The sequence below is a fragment of the Ochotona princeps genome, unplaced genomic scaffold (assembly GCF_030435755.1).
Source record: "Ochotona princeps isolate mOchPri1 unplaced genomic scaffold, mOchPri1.hap1 HAP1_SCAFFOLD_1453, whole genome shotgun sequence".
NCBI lineage: Eukaryota > Metazoa > Chordata > Mammalia > Lagomorpha > Ochotonidae > Ochotona > Ochotona princeps.
Genome location: NW_026698970.1, coordinates 27,772 through 47,777, shown reverse-complemented (window position 1 = coordinate 47,777; position 20,006 = coordinate 27,772). Strand labels below are relative to the sequence as shown.

At 41.0% G+C, this 20,006-nt stretch overlaps 1 pseudogene; it reads right to left on the bottom strand.

Moving 5' to 3' along the window:
* Nucleotides 1–1,061: 1,061 nt before the first annotated feature.
* Nucleotides 1,062–20,006, bottom strand: part of LOC131479145 (uncharacterized) — a 30,817-nt pseudogene continuing 11,872 nt past the window's right edge.

Genomic DNA, 20,006 nt, shown 5'->3' with positions numbered 1-20,006 from the left:
CTGGAATTGTATGCTTCTGGGTACATCGTGTACAAGAGCGATTGAATGCACCATCTAAAACAGTATGAGAATTTTGTTTCCTCAAAAAAAAGGCTCGTGTCCATGACGATGGCTGAGTCATCGTCTCATATTGAAAGATGATGAAGGGCCTGCATGTGTGCACACCGTGTTTGCCAGAGGTCCTTGAAAACATCCTGGAAAGAACATACACTCACGCCCCACGTGCTGATGGTCCACCGCGCAATCATGTCTCCACCTCTCTCCGCAGCTTTTTAGCAGTTCGCACAAATCATTCGAGACGCCACATGCGACAATCAAATACACGTATCGATTACAAACATCCTTCAGAAGATGAATTTGTTTATGTATGTACGTATATGTGCACAGGCTCGGAACGTGCTGCACCGCAGCGTGCCTACACATAGACGCATGTATACATGTATACATATATTTACGACGTTGCATATTTTTTGTTTTGGAAGTTGGTATGCCTACGAGCGTTTGTCAGCTTTCTGTAGATACATGACATCAAGGTTTTTGCGGACACTTCAATACATTCTCTCGAAGCAGACGTTGCAGCAGTAGGCAGCTGCGGTAGTTTACGGTGTCTGCTAGTGGAGAACCGAGTACTATCACCGATACGCTTTCCCCTCACACCCCCTCCACCCACCTCTCCCGCGCTCTTGCATGCATGCATGTAGACGCAACGACAGCACATTGAAGGATGTTGTCACTTGTACAGGGTGCTACTGCTGTTCCTCGGGTAATACATTTATGTTTATGCATGTATATACATATGTACATGATACATACGTATACATTTACGTATAGATATGTATATATATGTGTATATACAGCACACTGCACGTCTTGACAGATGTAGAAACATAAGAATTATGCATTATTCCAAGCCTGATTTGTCACGGTTGCTTTCATGCCTCATTATTGTAGAGTACGTCAGATGGATCGCTTCTTTGCTTGTCGCCGTGAACCGCTTCTCTCCGACTACAACCGCTGACAACTTCCTGCTTTTCACCCCAAGCACGCCAAATTGGAATATATCAAGATGTGACTTTTATCGTCAGTATCTTGATATCCTGCTTCGGCTTGTCTTCTACGGTTGTAGGCACCTATAGCATCAATAATAGAGAAGCATGTTCACGTATACTGCCGCGCACTTTTCAAAGCCTTTCCCCAGCAAATATACGGGCTACGGTATTAGATATGTCAGCAGTAACGGTGCGCTTCCAATGGAAGCTGCCAGCAGCGCACATGTATCGGTGCTCTCGGACTTACATATGAACGAGCATCACCACACATCATCAGCAGGCGCACGCGCACTTACTCAAATAGCAACAATGGCACGACACATACACACATACATACACACAGCAATGGCTGTGCTGATATCACATACTTGCCTTCCCACATGTGAATAGTAGCCGCAAGAGTGTATCATAATGCACAGGATCTGAGAAAAACATCGTTCTAAGAGCAAAAACAATGAGTAGAGCCTGCAACTGACACTCGGATATTAAGCAGCACTAGCCAGTATAATGTTCTTCACACCTATTAACAGTACACGTTGTACCACTAGGTGCTGGAGCGCCTACCGGCCCACAGCGGAAAGCCACAGGAGCCTTAATAGAAAGGAATTGATTTTCAAACCGCAGCATCCGCATGCAATTGCATTCAGCACTGGAGTCTAGGCGTGTAACAACCCGCAGCACTCACACGTATATCAGCATAAGTGGATACAAATTGTACCCATGTACTTGTATACGCTTTTGAGCTTGTACGCATATAGATACATAGTTCGTAATAAGGTAGCAATGAACGGTTACTAGGAACGAACACACACGCATGCGTGTGCGCGCATATATTTGAAGACTCCCTCCCCTTCAGTCTTCGGGAGCGGACTCGCACAGAGTGATGTTGTTTTACTTTTTGGTTGTGTATCTGCGCATGGTTACATGTATATCCGTCTTCTACGGTACCAGGCCTACATGCATATGTGTGTACACGTATGAGTGCATGCATGTTCGTTTGATGACCTCTCTCGAATACTGAAAGGAAAGGAAGATTTTTCCTGCATGCACTCTTCATAGCGAATGACGCGTACGAACACGTGCTGATATGCAGGCTTGCGATTACGTAAAACACACATATTCACGCCTTAATAGAGATACTCTTAGAGATGTATGTGCAAGCATGCTCTTCGTGTATTTATTTCAAAGAAATATAATTGTATGTACGTTCGTACGTCTCTAAATCTTCTGGCTGTCAAAACCACCTTCATTAGTTCTTGCGATTGCATACTTCGACGAAATACTTACAAAAAGAGTTCTGAAGATAATAGGCTGTTTGTACCACTACTCAACAAACAAAACAGCGGGCACGCATTTCAAACCCCAGCCAGGAAAAAGTGAACCGATACGCAAACATGGTGTTCATACATTTTTCACACAGAAAGTTATGGGTAAATGCTTTCTACAAAACACTCTCAAAGAAAGTTGTGACGACAATAGGCTATTCGCACCAAAAAAGTTTACTGACTAAGATAATGATACATTCTATCCATACACTATCCACGAACAAGTAGAGACAGAAGCGTCTTTTCAGTAGTACCAGCAAAGAGTGTAGATATGCTGCTCACACCCATACACTGGCTCACACTATAGTACCAGTAGAGAAGTATATGTAAGCACAGTGTCATTGTAATATAATTTCATAGAGCTACAGCAGCCATTATTTTCTTCGTACAGCAGCATACGAATATGAAAAGAAGCTCCTCATACACAGTTAATCTCTTAGAAATCTGAAGCCACGCTGCTATATCCATATGTGTCCATACGGCAGCAATCCACTTGTGTATGCACCTACGGCAGCAGTCCACTTGCGTTCTCACACACAACAGCACTTCACTTGTGTATACACGTATGGCAGCAATTTACTGGTGTATACACGTATGGCAGCAATTTATTGGTGTGTACACATACGGCAGCAGTTCACTTGTAGACCTCTACGATAGCGGTTCAGCATGTGTGTGTGTGTGTGTGTCGGGCGGTAGGTAGGTAGGTGTTTGTGTGTGTGTGTATATATATATATATATATAAATATATACGGCAGCAATAAAGATGTGCGTATACGGGTCAATGATTGTTTCTGACAGCTTTAAGTGTATGCATCTGAAGCATATGATATTTTCTATAAACTTACACATTCAATTTTCGTGACGACGTCCATACCCTGCACCACTCTGCCAAACACTGTATGCTTATTATCGAGCCAGCTACACGGAACAGTAGTAATGAAAAATTGAGAGCCATTTGTATTGGGGCCAGCGTTTGCCATGGAAACAGTAAAAGGACGGTCGTGCTTCAAAGCGCGATGAAACTCGTCTTCGAAGTCGCCCCCCCAAATAGACTCGCCTGCAACAGCAGCAGCATCCGCGCAGCAGCACAGCAACAGAAGCAACAGCAGCAGCAGTAGTACATGCACGTAGAAACTGCAGCAGCAGAAGCAGCAGCAGTAGCACTTGCACGTAGAAGCGCGCCAGCAGCTGTCAGCTCACAATGCTGCACACACACACGTAGACACACTCCTGCACACGTCCACAACCAGACAAAATCACCCACACACTCGTACAACCCTCACAACCCCACAAGCATGTACACACCCCGCACCACACATACACATACACGTCCATAATACGCGCACCCGCACTCACACACACACAAACTCACACATAAAGAGATGCATACACAAACGCAAATACACCCACACATATATATATACTTATAGTACACTAGCTCGTAACGTATGTGTGATAGAGAAGGCACCCATGAGTATGCGCTTGAGCTATACGTACGACTACTTTGAATCTTTTCTGTGTCGAAAGCAAGAGATACAGCGGCGCATACACAACGAGAACGGCGGCGAGTGCGCCCGCATACCGCAGTATGGAGGAGGAAAAAGACGTATGTGTAAGCGGATGCAGAACGCTTGTACACAGGGAAATAATGAAGGTGTGTGCAGTCTATTAGACGCTCTACACACGCAGAAGAAACGCACAGAAGCATACACACACTAATATATATATATATATATATATAAAGCATGTTCACCCTGCCACGTGAGACGGACATATAAAAAGGCTGTATACGTTGTTATTGACAGCAGGACAGATATGCCGATGAAGTCAAAGTGACACAGAGCAGGGGCATATATCACATATATATATATATATATAGAGAGAGAGAGAGAGAGAGAGATATATATATATAGTATATAAGTAGGGACACCTGTGTATGGTTTAGCATATACAGAGGGGATGTATAAGTAGGAGTCATGAACGTATGTACATACGTAGGTCTATGTACATACGTATATCTATATATATGTGTTGGCAGATATAATCCAGGCCTCTCACTCATACAGAGATATATATATATATATACTATGTAGGGCTACGTCTAAATGGTTCAGCATACACACAGGGATGCACAATATATGGGCTTTTTATAGATATGTGTGTGTATATATATATATAGGGGCGTATATGCGCTTTTATGGTTATGTGTATACGTAGGGGTATATGTACGGTTTTTTACGTGTATATATAGCGGTAAATATACAGGTTTGTGGTTGTGTGTAGATATATGGGTGTGTTGTCTGGGAGCGTATGATTGTGTGTGTACGTACGAGCGTATATGCGGTTTTATGGTTTTGTCTGTGTACGGATGTATATGTGGTTGTGCGTGTATATATAGGGGCAAATAGACGGTTTTACGGTTGTGTCTATATAGAAGCTTATATATACGGTTGTACGATTGTGTATATCTAGGAGCGTATATTATGATTGTGTGTGTGTGTGTATGTACGGGAGTCTAGACTGTATGCATGTACGGGTGTATATACGGTTTCATGCTTGTGTGTATATATAGGGGCGCATATACGGTTTCACGATTAAGTATACGTAACAGCATATATATGCTTTTGTGGTTGTGAGTATACATAGGGGTGTATATACGGTTTATAGTTGTGTATGTGTAGGAGTGTATATACAGGTTGGTAACTGTTTGTACACAAGAGTGCGTGTATACGGTTTTAAGGTTGTATACATATATATATAGGGGTGTGTGTAAAGGGTTATAGCTGTGTATACAGAGCACATGTATATACGGTCTCGGCAACACTACTGTGCCCAGTAGATACGCAACTCGAGCTAGTGAAACATCGGCCATAATGCAGGTAAATGATAGACAGGCACGATGGGCGAGAGGAGTTAAAAGTAGTAGAGAACATTAGGAGAGGGGGGGGGGGACTGAGAGAGCTCGGAAGAACGCCGCACATCTCTCTGGCAAACATGCCATCGCCGTACACATACGCGGCTACGTGGCTGACAAAGAGAGAGAGATACACGCTTGAACCTAGAGCAGGTTACACAACTGTAACAGCGACGTTCGTGAACCAAGCCGCACGCGAGAATGAGTACTAAACGCACAGTTGACAACCACATTCACAAATATGCATACGCACACACACACACACACACACACACACACACATATGACTGATATACGTACGTATACATATACGTATATATATGTATATATAAATATACATATATATATATATGTATACATATACGTATGTATATGAGCATATACTGTTGATGGGTAGTGATACGCGTGCGTAAGTTGCAATAGACAGAGATTTTCTTCGAGAGAAAGAGGAAGAGAGAGAGAAGGGAAGAGGCGGCAGACTACCACTGCTGCTACATTATTACCTCCGGTGCCGTCTCCATTGGGATCTCCTGTCTGGATCATGAAACCTTTGATAACACGGTGAAAAATGCAGCGATCATAATAGGCCATTTCGTGCATGAGTACAGAAATTCTCGACAGTCTTTGGACATTCTCGCGGAAAACAAACGGAGAAAAAATATCTCCTGCAGTTGTAAAAATAGTCGCCGTCTTCCCCAGACGCGCTGCTGGGGGACAGCGCAGATGCTGCAGCCGCCGATGCTGCAACATAACACCGCCATATTATAGACACCCAAAACACATACAGATCAAATACAGATACATATATACGTATATATATATATATATGTGTACATATACATGTATACAAATACACATATACATATATATATATATATACATGCACACACATGTGTATACATACGTACAAACATACATGCGTACACGCACTTAGACAACCATTACGCACACCACGCACATACACACATGTATACATACACGCACACACAGGCATACGGACACAACCTCACAAGCACACACTTACACACCCATACACACACACACCCATATACCTACATACATGCGTACATATACATACATATAGTAGCATAACGACAGACCCGCACACAGCACACACACACACTTACACTTACACTTACCCACACTTACACACACTTACACACACTTACACACTTGCACACCCACGTGGAGAAACATGCGCATAAGTGCGAACACACTCGCATGCACACATATACATTCACACCTCCCCCAAAACACACACAAACATACATATTCAGAAAGAAACATGCACTCACTCATTGATACACAAACGCACACACTTCTACATGCGCACGCAAATACGCACATACAGACACTCAACCACAGACATACAGACATCCACAAATATACATACATGCACATGCATATGCCTGTATGACAGTAGTAGCTACACGCCGCCACCAGACACAGAGCGAGGTGTCGTGGTTGCCCACCAAACCAAAGACAGGCTGCGAGTACCTACGATAAGTGTGTCCCACGTATATATAGATATTCATGATATAAGCAAACATACACATACACACACACATACACGAAGGCCTCTCAATATCTGTGAAGAGGGAGGGGAAGATGAAGGGGTTGGTGCGTCCGTGGGTGGGTGGGTGTCTGTGTGTGGCGCGTGTGTGGGTGTCTGTGTGTGGCGCGTGTGTGGGTGTGGGGGGTGGGTGTGTGTGACTTACGGGCAAGTGCCTCCTGTTCTTCTTTTGAAGGCTTCTCATTGAAAATATCTCGCACATCGAGTATAGCTTCTGCTGGGGCTTCTGGTGTGAAGAAGTAGACTCTGTTATATAAAGGAGAAGCAGCACGAGAAGACATACATGACAGCCGGAGAATTAAGGAGTACGTCGGATTCATCGCATGCACCGCAGCAGCAGCAGCACAGGCACTGCAGCAAACCACAAGTCTTGCGAAACTGCTGCAATTGGCATTTGTACAGACAGACGTCAAGAGGAACCCGCAAGAATAACGTAGATTCACTTTAAATCGTGCTCCCTGTCACATATGTCTACAAGGAGCGTTTGCCATGCTTATGACGTATATATACATATTTATACATATATGCTATAAGATTTTCTAGACGCACATAGATAGAGATATACATATATATATATAGAGAGAGAGAGAGAGCGACAATGACAGAGATATATACAAATATATGCTCACAGAGGTGATGTATAAGCATATGCAGAGATATACCGAGAGAGATATATACATGTATATATGCTATATGTGATGATATACACATATAGAGAGAGAGAGAGACACATACACACACACACAGTGAGAGAGAGACAGCCTCATCACGCCTATTGTTTATGAACTACTTTCGGTTGTGAAGCCGACGCGACGAAGACCATTATATATATATATATATATATATACTTATACACATATGCTTTATAAAGTGATGTATACACATACATATATGTATATATAAATAAACATATATATATAGCAAGAGAGAGAGAAGGAAGAGCGTATTTACGCCTCGTGTTTAAAGGGGTCAATGCTGTTGTGAAGGAAACACGAAAGAGGACCGTCATAGATACTTACACACACATGCTGTGATGTATACACATACGTATATACATATATATATATCACATATGCTGTGATGTATACACATACGTATATATAATATATATATATATATTTATATATATATATATTGAGAGAGAGAGAGACAGACAGACAGAAAGACAGCGTATTCACGCCTCTGGTTTGAGGAAGTAGATTCTGTTGGTAGACTAATACAAGAGAAAACATCAACTGCAATAGAAACATCACCAAGGGATATCGTTTCGGAGCAGCAGTCTCACAAAAACACGCATAAATGGCGGTAACACAGGGATGAAGAAGTAGCAGCAGCGGCAAACCATACAAAGTGTCTCGACCGCTGCAACAGTAATTTTTGAGACGTCCACCAGAAAACTCCAGGGTTCAAAATCTCTGCCGCATACGTTTGCATGTTTTTATATATAGACCGGTAGTCACAATGATACAGTATATATATATATATATTATATAAGAGACTATACAGAGAGAGGAGATACGTAAATGTATGTATATGTGATCGGTGTATATATGATATAAGAGTCTACACGTATATATATGATATAGAAGACTATATATAGAAAGAGAGATATATAAGATATAAGATATTACTTCATTAAATAGAGATATATATATAAAAATATATATACAGACCAATATATAGAGAGGGATAGATACGTACAGATGATTTACTAGACTGAAAACACATGTGTATATATATATATACACATACCGAATGCAAGAGTTAAAGGAAGGAAGAAAGAGATAAGAAAATATATGTACATATGCATATATTTAATATATATATATATATATATGTTGGTGTGAGTTGCCACTAGCCCGCGAAATATAGAGATATTCTGGATACTCTACCACCGCTACATAATCAGCAACAGTGGTGTATGTACACCATCACATATATTTGCAACCAGACAGCATCAACCCAAATCAAGCGTTATCATATGAACAAATAGAAAACTTCTAGGTTCTTGTATATGTGGCGTACGTGCATAACGCACATATACGTGTTCATTATCTGTATACGTACACACCCGCATATATATATATATGTGGGAATGGTATTCTTGAACACGGGTGACACTTGCCTTACAAATTGTGAGCAAACTCACATGTGATGCCCTCTTAATTTGAGTTCAATTTTTCCACATTGAATTATAGCCTGTGAAAAGTGCACTATATACATATATATATATATATACATACTATTATACATATAATTAGACTGTATACATATATATACTATATGCATATATATATATATACTATATACTGTATACTTCTATATACTATATGCATATATGTATACTGTATAAACAGAGATATATATATACATATAGATGTATACATATGTATGTACATGTGTATGTATAGACATAATGAAAACGTACACACTTACAGATGTCTTGATCATATACATACGTATATCTGCGCAGACATATATATATATATATACCTACGGATATATATGAAGTGAAATATATATATATATATATCTATGTGTACGTATATGTGTGTGTGTGTGTAATATTGTAGCTTTGTAACACGTGCACTGTTCGCCTTCGACGTTGTGGGGATGCTCATATGTGATGCACTCGTCTTTCGAGTCAACTTTTCTTCTTTTCCGGAGCTGCTCACATCATTCCTCAAGATGTAAACAATAATAATGATGATAATAATGATAATAATTAAAAGTACTAATACTAACACTACTAGTCCTACCACTACTACTACTACTACTACTACTACCACTGGTACTACACTGATACTACTGTTCCTACTACTACTGCTACCAGTAGTACTATAGTATTAGCAGTACCTACCTCAGTTTGTGTGTGTGTGTGTGTGTGTGCCGTCCTAGAAGATATATACACGTATGTATATATATTTCATATATACTTATACGGATTAGTAGCGCGTGCTTTCATTATTATTATTACTGTGAAGAAGGGAGTATGAGTGTTATGTGTTATATGTCACGTACCTATTTTTTTTGAAGGCAGAGGCAACAACGACGGCGTCAACGCGGGTGTTCTTGTTCTCACTTTCCTTCTTTACTTCCCCGAAAAAGAAAGGCTTGTTCTGCACCGGACGTTTTTTTCAACAGCATGCAATCCATACACAAAAACAAAGAAGCCACGGCCACTACTACTAGTAGTAGAAGTAGCGATAGTAGTCGCAGTAGTAATTAGTAGTACCCGTAGTAATAGGAGTAGCACTAGCAGTGGTAATAGTTGTAGTAGTAGTAGTAGTAGTAACACTAGTCCAGTAGTAGTTGTGGTAGTAGCAGTAGTAGGAGCAGTAGTAGTGGTGGCAGTTGCCCTGGTAGTAGTAGTAGTAGTAGGAGTATTAGGAGGAGGAGTACCAGTAGCACCAGTCGTAGCAGTAGTACTAGTAGTAGCAGTAGTTGTAGTAGTTGTTGTTGCTGTAGCAGTCGTAGTAGTAGTAGCAGTAGCAGTGGTAGTAGTAGTAGTAGTAGCTGTGGTTGTAGTAGTAGTTTCACTAGTAGTGGTAATAATAGCAGTAGTTGTAGCAGGAGCAGTGGAGGTTACAGGTGTAGTACTAGAAGTAGGAGTAGCACTAGTAGCACTAGTAGTAGTAGTAGTAATAATAGTTGCAGTAGCAGTGATGGTAGTAGTCGCAGCACTAGCACTGGAGCTGATAGCTGTGGTATCAGTAGTAGTAGTAGTGGCAGTAGTAGTAGTAGTATAATGAAAAGAAAGGGAAAGTACTGCAAACACAAAATATAAATGTAGTCGTGACTATCACATTGAGAGACGAGTAGTGTACGTCACTATTACTGCACATTCTCGCAGAGCGGATGCAGCAAAGTAGAGTAGTAATCAGAGAGCCATTGATGAAGAAGGTCAGGAACAAGAAAGCGAGAGCATTAGCATCAACAAAAAAGCAGTCAACTACGTCTGCATATTGTGAAAACTAGAAGTAAACACATTCTTATACATGTTACATATAGAGAGAGAAAGCGAAAGAAAGTGAAAAAGAGTGAGAGGAGGAGAGAAATAAAGAGAGAAAGAAGGAAAGAATGACAAACGATAAGAGTAAAGAGAGAGAAATACAGTGACGAACAGCGAGAGAGAGAAGGAGAAAGTGATGTAGTTAGTAAATGATGAAAATAGAAAGGGAATAAGAGAAGAGAGGAAAGAAGAATGTGCGCAGCGTATAGTAAACAGCGTCAGTATAAGAAAGAGAGAAAGGAAGAAAGAGAGAAAGGAAGAAAGAGAGCTGCTGTAATTGCTGTGGGTGTTGCTACTGCTAGTGATACTGCCGCCCACATCGCGCACTAAAAATAAACGGAATTTCTGTACTATAGCAGCAGGTTACGGCTGTACAAGTACACATGCAGAGATACTAACGACTAGTAGCTTAGTTGAGTATTGACTACTAGTCCGTCAAGATACTAAAGTTTTCTTTTCTTCAGTGATTAGGTAGTAGACTAGTGGCCCATGGAGTAAGTAAAGCTTTCTCTTTTCTATTATTCAGTCGAACCACTGAAGTTTTCTCTTTCTTCAGTGATTAGGTAGTAGACTAATGGCCCATGGAGTAAGTAAAGCTTTCTCTTTTCTATTACTCAGACGGACTCTTCTGTAAAAAAAAAAAGTCATTTCAGAACCTGTGCTCACCCTCTGCATTTGAGCTTGATATAGAGCAACAGCAAGAAAACGGAGGCTATGCTCAGGGCGCCCTATGATGCGGCAGAGCTGCCATCAGCACCCACAGACAGACACATGCATACACACACACACATATATTTACACACACATACACACACCCACACACACCCCACACACACACACACATACTCACATACACAGACATACACACACACCCACACACACATACACACACACATACACAAGCACACACACATACACACACACACACACACACACATACACACACCCACACACACACCCACACACACACACATACTCACATACACAGACATACACACACACCCACACACACCCACACACATACTCACATACACAGACATACACACACACAGACATACACACACACACCCACACACACACACACATACTCACATACCCACCCCTGTGCGCCGATACATACACATACACATAGACACATATACATATAACGACACATATATTATTGGAATGTGATGGTTTCTTCCGTTCTGCTCGAGGCGTTCGTCTATGTGGTTGCAACGCATACATGCATGCACACATACACATACACACACATATATTTTTCAGTGCAGAACACTGTTCTTTCTCTGTGTCCTTGCTATTTCGGCTACCAAAATTCCTGATGTATCTCTCGGTTTGTAGCACATGCACACACATACCGTACACATACGGGTGCGCTATAACTAGGCAAGAGTATATGAGCAATAGTGTGTACTATCACTAGTGTATTAGTATACTAGTGCGCATACTATTGCTGTAGTGTACTAACATTATTAGTGTACTCCCACCACTAAAGTAGCAGTAGTGTTTGGCGTTAGTATAGTAGCAATCGTATGATAGCATTAGTGAAGTAGCAATAGTATAGTAGCATTAGTGTAGTAGCAATACTATCGTAGCATTAGTGTAGTAGCAATAGTATAGTAGCATAAGTGAGGTAGCAATAGTATAGAAGTATAAGTGAAGTAGCAGTAGCATACTGGCACTACTGTATTTTTAAAACTGAACTAGCAATAGTGTACGAGCATTCGAATGATAGCATTAGTATACTACCAGCATTACTGCGGTAGCAATAGTGCATTAGAATTAGTGTAGTAGTGTAGTACACTAGCATTACTGTAGTAGCAATCCTATAGTAGCACTAGTGTACTACCAATACTGTACTAGCATTAGTATACTAGCGTAAGTATAATGGCATTAGTATACTACTAGCATTAGTGTAGTAGCAATACCACCGCAGCGTTAGTGTGGTAGTGTAGTATACTAGCGTTACTGTAGTAGCTGTGGTGCAGTAGATTTGGTGTAGTCGCAATAGTATACCAGCATCAGTGTACTGACTGCAGTATACTAGCATTGGTGTACCAGCAAGAGTATACTATAGCGCATATACTATACAATAGTATAGGAGCATTACTGTAGCAGCAACAGTACACTAGCATTAGTGTAGTTGTGGGGTATACCAGCATTACTACACTAGCATCACTGTACTAGCAATGGGGTATACTAGTAGCAATACTATAGTAGCAGTATTATATCAGCATTAGTATAGTAGTGACTGTGTACCAAGAGTAGTGTCTCCTGGCGGTACAGAGGGCGCACTACTTCATTTGCGTTCTTCCTGCTGAAGATGCCACAGGCTACGTTTCTCTCAGTCTGTCTCTGCAGCGCGCATGCTGCACACGCATACATATTTATGACAACGCAGAGAAAACCTTTTCTCGCTGCTTTGTTTCCAGTGGGGATCAGACGCATTCCCGCCCTCACGTCGGTGCGATGTCTCTCCTGGTGTATATAAGGTCAATCTCTCTACTGCTATCAATTGATTATACTATTTGAATGCGGCGGCTACAGCAGGCTGTTGTTACGACATTGTGTGCAGAGGAGCTACATTATTATCGCTTTGCATGCGATTCGAAGCAAGCTGCAACCAAAACGAGCTTCTCTTGTAGATATATGAAGTCTGTATTCTCCTCTCTTCCACGCATGCAGAGAACCAAAAACAACAAAAACGCTTCAATCTGTATACATATACATGTAGTGCATCACGTGTATTGCCATTTCTCTCACGTACACACAACGAAAAAGCAGAAACGTTCAACGTGCATATATATGAATATATATAGTATCAATTATGTTGCCTCCTCTCTTTTACAAAGACACAACAAAGAAATAAAACCCTTCCTGTATGTGTACAAACACATATACATATATATATGATATATTACTTGTATTGCCTTCTCCTCCTATCAATTTAGCTTGTATTGCCTTCTCTCTTTCAATATAGCGTGTATTGCCTTCTCTCTTCTGATACTGCCTCTATTGCCTTACCTCTTACACAGGCACCCAAAAAAAAACGTGAAACCTTTCTATGTGTGCAAAATCATACATATACATATATATATATATTATAAACTACATGTAATGCCTCCTCTCTCCCAGTAGTGCTTATATTGCCTTCTCTCTTTCAAGATGGCTTGTATTGCCTTCACCTCCCTCATACTAGCTTGTATTACTTTCTCTCTTTCACATACACCCAATGAAGAAGTTAAACCTTCTATTGTATATGTATCAATATGCACATATATATATATATATATATATATATATATATGTGGATACACCTACCGCAATAGGCGTCTCAGTAATGCGTTGCAAGGTGTTGCTGACTCGAGCTTGCTTTTCTTCTTTTTCATGCATGCGCAGCAAGAGTAATAACATTCATAGACGACGAGACGCCTATTTTATGTGTGGGTATGCAAGACAGCAGCTCCAAGCGTAGTGGGAAAAGTTAACAGAATATCAACCACAGGCTTTTTTTTCTCTCCATAAGTGGAGACCGGTGGAAGTCTCTCGCCAGTGGCGTTCTCTTCCTGCCGCTGCTGCTGCTGCCTCCATTGCTACAGAACTCCCCGCTAACGGGCGCTCTCACGACGGGCGTGCTCCTCCTCCTGTTGCCTCTGCTGCCGCCGCTTCTGCTGCCAATGCTACTGCTTGTGCTGCTGCTAATGCTGTTACCAATGCTACTGCCAGTGCTACTACCAGTGCCACTCCCAGTGCTATTACTGCTGCTGCCAACGCTCCTGCAACTGCTGCCAACGCTGCTAGGGCTGCTGCTGCCTCTACCAGTGCCACAGTGAATGCCACTGCCAATGCTACTGTCAATGTTACTGTCAATGCTACTACTGCTGCTGTCAATAGTGCTGCTGTTGCAGCTGCCCAGGCTGCTGGGGCTGCGACCAACGCTGCTGGGGCTGCTGCTGTCAATAGCGCTGCTGCTAGTGCTTACGCTCGTGCTGCTTCTCGTCCCCGTCAGAGGCCTTCGCACTAACAACACTCGGGTGTCTCTGCTGTTGCAGTGGCGCCTTACATTTGTACGCTTCTCCTCTCACGTCATCACTTCGCTCCATTTGACTATGGCATACCAGGTATATATGTATAGGGTTCTAGCATATAAATTCTTTCTAATACTGTACACGTCTACTCAAAAGGCAGCTATATCTAGAGCTGTAGGAAATATATATATATATATGTATATATACATATGTACTTGTTACATCTGCTGGTATCTGACTATGGCATACCAGGTATATATGTATAGGGTTCTAGCATCTAATTTCTTTCTAATACTGTACACGTCTACGCAAAAGGCAGCTACATCTAGAGCTGTAGGAAATATATATATACATGTATATATACATATGTACGTGTTACATCCGCTGATATATTGATATATATATATGTATATGTATCTACGCGTATATAATGTAGGCCTGTGGATATATTGCTGTGATAAGCAGCTATATCTGCATATACAAATGTATTTGCCTGCCTTCATATATAATATGGACGTATATGTATGTAGGCCTGTGGATATATTGCTGTGATAAGCAGCTATATCTGCATACATAAATGTATTTGCCTGCCTTCATATATAATATGGACGTATATGTGTGTAGGCCTGTGGATATATTGCTGTGATAAGCAGCTATATCTGCATATATAAATGTATTTGCCTGCCTTCATATATAATATGGACGTATATGTATGTATATATATAGGCCCATCTGTGTATATATTGTTGCAGCATGTAGCGGTGACCGTATGTAAATATGTGTCTCTACGCCTCTCTAAGCAGGTATATATGGAGAGGGGCCTTTGGAGATATTGTTTTGATAAGCAGCTATATCTTTATCTACCTATACCTATATATATAGATATATATATATATATGTGAGATATCTAGTGTTATACATATATATATATATATATATATATATATATATATGTGTCCTTCCTAATATACTGCTGCATATGGTGTAGTCGGGCTCTCGTGCAAGTGTAGCGTTACTTACATGTATATGTGAATTCATGTGAATATACTGTGGCTTCTATTTTACTCGAGCTCCCACATAACTCTCTGTGTTTCTCCCTCTCTCTTTTTTATAGATATATATATATATATGTATAGTGAGAGCGATTGCAGCAGTGGCATATCTCGTAGAAGAGAACAGGTGCGGCGGAAGGTCCTGGACGAATATCCACAGAGGAGAGAGTATAGGACACATACTGAAGAGCAGGAAAAGAAATAGCTGTTTTCTCTTTCAGTAATAGTAGATATATGTGATGCTGGAGATATGTGGGCAAGAGTACATGAAGAGAATGTGAGTGTATAGGATACGAGAGAAACGTCTCTCTTACCTTGTTTGTACGAACACTGACAACTTTGATACCAAGTAGAGAAGGATAGATCAAAAATGAGGAGGATTCATCAAAACACAGCGTTTGCCAGTTTTTCGACCGAGACTTATTCAACTCCTTTTCTGCTGCAACGCGAAATTCGAAGTCAAGAGCATCCGCATGCAACACCGCCTGCCGTGGGTCATGTTGGGCCATCTGATGCATCTGCAACAGCAACAAAAACAACGACGACGTTACACGAAGAGAAAACGAAAAAGAGAGAATGATAAACAAGAAACAAATTGTTGTCGCAAACATATTCCACATATGCATATATATATATATATATATGCGTGCAGTCACCTACACACCCTTCTATTTATATACATAGGTATATGTGCAGTCACTTACCCCACCATTTATATACATATGTATATGAGCAGTCAACTACACACGATACTTTATATATATATATATATATATATGTGTGCAGTCACCTACACACCCCCACTTTATATATACATATATATATATATGTATATATATGGGGAGTCCACTACAACTCCCACTGTATACATATTTTGATGTGCACGCACCTACACAACCCCGCTACATGTATACCTATGTACATGGGCATCACCTACACATCTTGCTATGTATATATATATATATGTGCAGTCACCTACACAGCCCCCCATATGTGTATGTGTGCAACGACTTACACACCCCGGCCTACCACGTAGGTACATAGTCACGACCCATACACACACACAGAGAGAGAGAGACAATCTCACGGCAAAGACAAGCTTGTAATAAACACAAGCAAAAACCAGACACGCACGCACAAACATATATACATGTATATATAGATGATACTGACACGTGGAAGACACCACATATATATATATATATATATGTAAATGCAACCACATACACACCACCGACTATCACAGACGCACAACACAGAGATACCTACACGCATCCCCACGAAGAGAGAGACAGAGAGATTGAAACAGAAGACACGAATAAGACACGGAAAGATCCGCGGCGTTGGTGACGTGGAGAGAAGGGGCGGAAAGCCACGACAAGAAAAGGAGAAAAAACGCGAAAGGAGATAAAAAAAGGGCAGACATGCAGAAACAGAGGGCCAGAAAGAGTATGGAAAGCGAGAGAGAGTGTGAGAGAGAGAGACAGACACAGAGAGGGAGCCACGGAGAAAGAGACAGAAAAAAGAGAAACAGAGCCACACATCAGAACGAAACCGAAGAAGAACACTACACCCTCAAAGAAACTGCAGGCATAAAAGAAATCTACGTGTTTACGAGAATATATAGACGGTTTTCACTGTGCGTGTAGTGGCATACTGATACTACTTCGTCGTACTATCTCTAACAGACGCTAATAGTAACTGTAGTGGCTGTACTATACTCCCTTGTATTACTAGAAAACGCTCATAAGAAGAGTAGAGACTCCTTTATACCGCTGTGTCTTGTAGCGAGCATAGTATGAAGGAGTGGCACATACTGCGGCTTCTCACTAGAGACGGTGTGTACATTTATATATATATACGTATATATATATATACAATGGTGTGACTTACTTATTCTGTGCGCTATTGGTAGAGCAGCCATTAGTATGTGCAATGAGCTACTAGTATGTGCAGTGAGCTAGTCATATGTGGAAAGAGCTACTTGTATGTGCATTGAGCTAGCTGTATGTAAAGAGAGCTACTAGTATGTGCAGCGAGCTACTAGTATGTGCAGTGACTTACTTGTATGAAAATTGGCTCATCTTACTGGAGAAGCTGATAGTAAGAGGAGTGATTTACGGAAACTGTGCGTTAATATTAGAGAAGGTCCGAATAGCAAGTGTAGTAGTGACTTAGTGATTTGTGCGTTTGTATTAGAGAAATTCATAATAGCAAGTGTAGTAGTGACTTACTGATATTGTGCGATACTATTAGGAAAGCTAGTAACAAGTGTAGCGATTTACTGCGTTCCATTATTGGAGAGGTTTACAGTATAAGAGTTGACTGTACTGTTACTGTGCGGGGTTCATATTAATACAGGAAGCCAGTAGTGGTGTAGTGTGACTTACTCTTACTGCTTCGTCTTATTAGCGAATTCAGCAGCGAAAGCAAATAACAGCTTACCTCGACGGTGTCCATGTAAACTTTCGCGAGTTTACCGGTGGAAATACGAAACAGACGAATGTGCGCGTCGTCACAGAGGATCGCCAGTAACTGTCCGTCGGGGCTTACGGCCAACCCAATTGCATGTGTTTTGTTCTGCAGCATGTGAGAGAAATACACGTAGCCCATGAGATCATCACTGCATGCATATACATTACAACTGCATGAGCTACATTCCAAACGGACGACATCGTACACTTAAGTCGGCTTGCCACCACACAGTATAACTACACATATACAAACATATATATTTATATATTTACTATACATATATATACATATATATACATATATATGTACATATATATGTATATGTACTGCAACTGGATGGTGTCGTTCTGTAGGGGCAGTTCGCAGTGGAGGTTGCTAGCCCACAGCAGAACTACACACGGCTCTATCGCATCTGCATGCGTTCTATTTGGTAGGGGACACACACAGCGCTAGCGAGACACAATATGAGTTCCCATACATATCTCACCTTTTGCATGATTGTTATATGTAGGGGCAGGACGCAACGGAGGTAGCTAGCCACAACAGAAAATGCACACGTACATGGAGAAACTTTGAATGCGCTTGAGTTCTCTGTAGCAGCACACACTACAGAGATAGCTAGCCACAATAGGACTACACGTAAATGTCTTCCCAGTTTGCATGCACTTGAAATAGGAGGAGCAACAATGCAGAAAAAACGGTTGTCCCTACTCCTCATTACAATTCCCTAGAAACATGTATATACACATGTACATCTGTCTATTATATACTTCGAAGTATACATGTATACATATATAACTGCGACGGCATTAGGTATTGTAGGGACAGGCCTTCCTAAAGAGTCAGCCAGAATATGACTACAAACATGTGTGTGTCATCGCAGTTGTCTGCGTGATATTCTAGAGCGGCAACACAGACGATACATATAGCTACTTTCAATATTACTATACAAATATATATATACATATCTCGGAATGGCATGCGTTTTATTATCTAGGAGCAACAGCACTAGATCTAGAAAAAGTCAGTCACAATGGGGCTACCCGCCTATACATATTACGATACCATAAAGTTTATATCGTCGAGTCAAATGGAGAGAGAGAGAGCCAGCCCTCCTGTGGCTACAGAGACGTATGCGCTCATTACGCGTTTGCTTCTACACGAGTCACCTCTACATGGAAAGCTTCGACTGATTTGATGAAGATCAGCCTCTCTGCGCGGCACAGGCTGGTAGAAGTATTATTTACACAGTAATGTATCTTATTAGACACTCTTTCCAGCAAGAGGCTTCCTGATAGAAGTATGCATTCCCTTTACTACTGCTTATATAGGGAGAGCCCTTATATACTACTATCCACTACATTACCATATACATTCCTTTGCACTCTTAGCCTACTTCACTAGTACGGTCTCTCATCGTCCAAAAAATACATTACCATATATACTTTCACATCAATAGCATTTCTCTAGTCTAGTCGATAACCCCACAGAACACTAACTACTAATACAGCAAGAGCCTTCATACGTATACTTGTACATATACACATATCGGATGTTTATACTTCTCGTATAGTACGG